The following is a 6000-nucleotide window of genomic DNA, read 5'->3' on the forward strand; positions in this document are numbered from 1 at the left end:
TATTTCTGCTCCAATCTTTGTTATTTCCTTTCTTCTACTCGCTTTGTGCATTGTTCTTTTTTTAGTTCCTTGAGGTGTAAAGTTAGGTTGTTTATTTGAAACTTTTATTGTTTCTTGAGGTAGGCATTTCTTGCCATGAACTTTTGTCATGGAAGTGCTTTTGCTGTATCCCACAGATTTTGGTATATTTCCATTTTTGCTTGTCTCAAGGTATTTTTTGATTTCCCTTTGATTTCTTCTTTGACCCACTGGTTGTTCAGTAACATGTTGTTTACTCTCCATACATTTGTGAATTTTCCAGTTTTCTTCCTATAATTAATTACTTGTTTCATACCATTGTGGTCAGAAAATATTCTTGCTATGATTTCAGTTCCCTTAAATTTATTGACTTGTTTTGTGGCCTAAAATATAATCTTATCCTGGGAAATGTTCCATGTGCACTTGAGAAGAATGTGTATTCTATTGCTTTTGGGTGGAGTGTTCTATATATATCTGTTACATACAATTGTCTAACATGTCATTTAAGGCTGATGCTTCCTCACTGATTTTCTGTCTGGATGATCTATCCACTGATACAAGTGGGGTAGTAAAATCACCTACTATTGCCATCTATTTTTCCCTTTAGTTCTGTTAATATTTACTTTAAATATTTAGGTGCTCCTATGTTGGGTGCATAAATATTTACAAATGTTATATCCTCTTGTTGAAATGACCGCTTCATATCTATGTAACACTCATCTTTGTCTTTTATTACAGTCTTGTTTTGAAGTCTATTTTGTCTGATATAGTTATGGCTACTCCAGCTTTCTTTTGGTTTCTATTTGAATCGAATATTCTTTTCCATCCCTTCATTTTCAGTCTGTGTCTTCTTACATCTACAGTGAGTCTCATGTAGGCAGCATATACATGCTTCTTGTTTTTTTAAATCCCTTTAACCACTCTGTGTCTTTTGATTATAGAATTTAGTCCATCTAGATTTAAAGTAATCATTAATAAGTATATACTTATTGCCATTTTGTTAATTGTTTACTAGCTATTTTTGTAGTTCCTCTCTGTTTCTTTTTCTCTTTCTCTCTTCCTTTTTGGTTTGTTGACTTTATTTAGTGGTATACTTCTTTCTTGTCATCTTTTGTGTATTTACTGTAGATTTTTGGTTTGTGGTTATCACGAGGCTTACATATAATACCTTATATCTGTAACAGTCTGTTTTAAGTTAATAACAAGTTAAATTTGATCCCATTCTATATCTTAACATCTTTACTCTTCCCCTGCCATGTTTTACATCTTTGATGTTTCATTTTACATGTGTATCCGTTAACTACTTATTGTAATCTTATTTTTACCACTTTTGTCTTAATCTTTATACTAGTTTTATGCATGCTTAATCCACTACCTTTACTATAGGTTTACCTTTCCAGTGAGATTTATTCTTTTATATGTTTCTTAGTTACCAATTAATGCCCTTTCTTTTCATTAAAGAAGTCCTTTTAACATTTCTTGTAAGGCAGGTTTAGTGGTGATGAACTCCCTTAGTTTTTAATTTTCTGGAAAACTCCCTCTCCTTCAATTCTGAATGACAGCTTTGCCAGGCAGAGTATTATTGGATGGAATATTTTTTTTAGCACTTTGAATATGTCATGCTACTGTCTTCTGGCCTACAAAGTTTCTGCTGAAAAATCTGCTGATAGGCTTATGGGGGTTCCCTTGTACATAATAAGTTGTTTCTCTCTTTTTCTCTCTCTCTCTCCCACCATTTCACCCTCTGATTCTCTTTTACTTTCAGTCATACCAAAAATCCTCTGAGTTAGGGTTAAGTGCTAGTTATCTGTATAACCAATGTGGAAAAATCATTCAGAACACTGTGGCATAAATTTCTATTTGAAAATACTGAGTATTAGAAAGTGCTGAAGGAATGTTCTGTCTCAGGAAAAAACAGTGGCAATTTGTAGCCTTTAGCAAAAGAAGTCAGCCTAAATCAGCTACTCTCAAGAATAGTCAGGGAAAAATGTTTCTCAAATATGGTTGTCCTCTAAAAAAGGCAGAAGTGATTCCTTTTGTGGATTAGTAGCCATTGAAATGGAAAGGAAGATCTCAGGGATAAGACCAGCTTAGATCTCATCCCTTAGAGGGATGAGGTGAGAGGACCAGCTCTGCAGTGCAGGGACATAAAAGTGACTCAGGAAATTCTCAGTCCTTCTGGTCCCTTATACCTTGAAGTTTATGTCTTTGCTCTCCAATTCCCTATATGTCCAGTACACATCCCTGGGCTTCTGATTCACCTCCTGTATCCTAATTCCTGCTCACTTATCATGCCTCATGCTTCAGCCAGTTACTGGAACTGCCTAACCTGTTGTAGGCATCTGATGTCCTCTTTATCCCAGTGTTAAACCCTTTACGCTTTGCCCCTAATAATCTATCAGGGCTCACCACTTAAGCACAAATCATACACTGCTACTGAGCACACTGCCTTGTTTTTTTTTTAAAAACCCCACCTCTATCTACATCTCATCCTATCTTTGAAGAGGTGGCTTTTTTTTTTTAAATTATTTATTTATTTATGGCAGTGTTGGGTCTTCATTTCTGTGCGAGGGCTTTCTCTAGTTGCGGCAAGTGGGGGCCACTCTTCATCGCGGTGCGCGGGCCTCTCACTGTCGCGGCCTCTCTTGTTGCGGAGCACAGGCTCCAGACGCGCAGGCTCAGTAATTGTGGCTCACGGGCCTAGTTGCTCCGCGGCGTGTGGGATCTTCCCAGACCAGGGCTCGAACCCGTGTGCCCTGCATTGGCAGGCAGATTCTCAACCACTGCGCCACCAGGGAAGCCCTGCCTTGTTTTTTAATTGGACAACAGCTACAACGTTGAACTCTCCTACAGCTATGTCCTAGTAATACTGATGATCCTGAGCTTTACGTAACCAGTTGGATTGTCTGCCTGCCCTCGTGGTGGCAGTCTTTGCTCTAGTAAGCAGGTCTCCACTTGGCTTACTACTCTTCTCTACTGTTTCCATTATGCCAAGGTCATGGATTATTTCACATCCATGTAATCTTCCCCAACTCTTAAAAGAAAAATAGATGGGGTTTTGAGAGAGAAATGAGATACAGGAAAAAGATAGCAAAAGTGCAAAGGGCAAAATGAATTCAAGATACTGCAAATAATTCATTGTAACCATTGTAGCCAGAATGGTTTTCTGGAGCATTTATTTAGCAAAGCAGGTATGGATGCAGCAGAAGTTAAACTGTTGCTTTTGACTGGGGAAGGAGCCAGTGCTAGAGATTGCTGATCAACCGCAATTACTTCCTCATTATAATAGAATCCTTTCACTTACACCTGGACACATAGCCACCAACCTAAACTCCCTTGCAGCTAGGTAGAGACATGTGACTACACTCAAATCAAATGAATTATATCTGCAATTAGTGGGGAAAATCCCTTACAAAGGAAGTTTTTGTCCTTTCTCTTGTTTTTGTGCTGGCAGAAAATAGTGAACATTGGATCTGATGCCTTGGAATTCATGTCTAGAAGAGCAAGACCACCCCATCAGTCCTAGATCTTCGAGCTTTTATGTAAGAAAGCAATAAACTTTTATCTTACTTAGGTCTCTGCTTTGAGGTTTTACTTTTACACCTAGTTATGTCCTTATTAACAAAGAGCTTTTGAAGGCTTTGGAGTAAATTTTGAATAAAAAACCTTAAGGTTGCTATGCCAAAAATAATAGCACCAATCAAATGAAATTTGTCATGAAACATAGTCAAGCCCTAACTTACACTGATAGCAGGATGACTCTCACAGATTCTCTGGTCACAGTGCTTTTTCTGCCCAATGTCATATTAGCATAAATACATCCAGCAGAGGCATCTCTTCCTCTTTTTCACTGAGCTTGATTGATGGTATCTTTTAGAAAATTAATTGGCTTTGGAATGTTAATATTGCCTTTCAGTGTCAGTGTTCAGCAGTAGGGCAAGCAGACAGCCATGTTTTTGAAATGATATTTGACCTGAAACAAAACACCTCTTTTATATTCCGGCCAGATGAATGTAGCTCTTTCTCTAAGCATTTTAATTCAAACATTGCTAATGTTCATATGATCCCTAGAAGAGAGAGAAAACTAGAGTCTTCCGATACTTTAACTCTTTGTCCAGGCAAATTGTTTCTTCAGGAGTTGTCACGTAGAAAATGGCAGAACAGTAGATACAAAGAAATTCAATTTTCCTAGGAGATTTGGTAGATGAGGCCTTCTTCCCAGCAAAGGAGGTTGTGTGAAGAGTGCTGTCAGAAGCTCTTTATCAGTGGTTCACACTTACAATGAGCAAGGCCCTGTACAAGCATTATCTCCTCTAATGTTTGCAGCAATCTTAAGAGGAAGGACTCTTTACTACCCATTTTACAGATGAGGACTCTGGTTTAGCAAGGTTCAGGGATTTGCCCAAGGTCATAGGAAGTGGTAAAGCTGGTATTCAAATCCAGTGCAACTGACTTCACAGCACTGGTTTAACTTACCCACTATGCTCCCTCAACATTTTATGGCTCATATGAGGAGCTGTGAGCAACTAATCTTTACCTCTCAGGGTTGCATGGAATCAGCCTTAAAAGCCATTGGGTAATAATCCACCATCTGTGAGCAGTTGACTTGATACGGCACAGCAGCAATGCAATTTTAGTCAGAGTGCTACTATTCCTGACCCTGGAAAGGCAATGACGAGAAGAAAATACACATGCACAGTATAATCAAAGTTTGATAGATGTTTCTGAGATTAAAGCTATGTGCAGTTTCTAAAAATATCTGAGCCTAACCTATCATTTCATTAGTTATAAACCCGGGTGATGTTTCTTAATAAAAATCATGCCAAATCCAGTTTTAGGATCATTTTCCTCTCCTTTGAAAATTTTCTCTTCTAAAGTTTTCAAATAGAAATTTTCATACACCTCTTCTAAATATATTATACCACTTTTTTCCCGTTTAGAGATCATTTAAATTTGAAATAGAAAGAAAACCTGGAATGACCTGAGCACAGGAACAAGAGCAGCCCTCATATCAATGTGATTTAATCAGTGGGTCTGGCTGTGAATTTTTCGAGTGAGTAGGCTCTGTAATGAGCCGCTTATTTTTCCAGTTTTCATAATAGAAAGGGCATGAACCAGAAACTGGTTCCAGAAGAGTGCCTTGTGACTGTCAGATAGGAGGAGGAGTTGCTTTGCAGAACTCGCTTGTGACTCAGCTCTGTGAAATTCACCAGCATCCTTCTCCTAGATGAAGACTTAAGTGGCAGCATGAGAAATCTGTTACAGTCTCTTAGTGGAGAAGGAGGATTCTGAGGGCTGAACTTTCTCCTTCTACTGAAAGGATGCTGACTGCTAATCTAGATAAGAATGGGTTGAAGTGCTCTGTTTTTTTTATGAAACTGAGATTAACACAATTTATGGTCCTGTAGATTTCTATGAGATAAAAAGCTTCTTTGGCTTCACATGTGGCTCCCAGCACATGTGATTTCTCTCTTCTCTGAGCTGTAGGAATTTGGTTGTGTTTTCTTGATGAGACTAAGCATATTGTGCCATAATATGCCTCAAAATATAGTTACTCTGTCAATAATTTTTAAGTTTTTTATTAAATTCAGCTTCTCAGAGTGTTCTGTGTCATACTTACATTTGTATTTCCCTGAGATTAGTGTTTTGCACATAGATGTAAATATACTTATTGAATAATGAGGGGGAATGATTCCTCTCTTCCTTTTAGTTATTTTGAAGAATTTTCCCTTTAGTTGTCCAGTGTTATTCTTTTGCTCCCTGGTCACAAACTGCTTAATGAAATTGTTTGTATTTGATCATTTATGACCTATAAAAGCAACAATATCTATGGTTCAACTTAAATTTTCCACAAATCAGAACACTCAAACTATTAAATGAAAGTTACACTAATATACAGTTCATATTAGGTTACGTTTATTACATTTAAAACCTCATATTTGAATTTCTGTGATTAGAGCTTCAGAACACAGGTCCCTGGAT

This window comes from Balaenoptera musculus, chromosome 9 (assembly GCF_009873245.2).
Source record: "Balaenoptera musculus isolate JJ_BM4_2016_0621 chromosome 9, mBalMus1.pri.v3, whole genome shotgun sequence".
In the NCBI taxonomy this organism is placed as follows: Eukaryota; Metazoa; Chordata; class Mammalia; order Artiodactyla; family Balaenopteridae; genus Balaenoptera; species Balaenoptera musculus.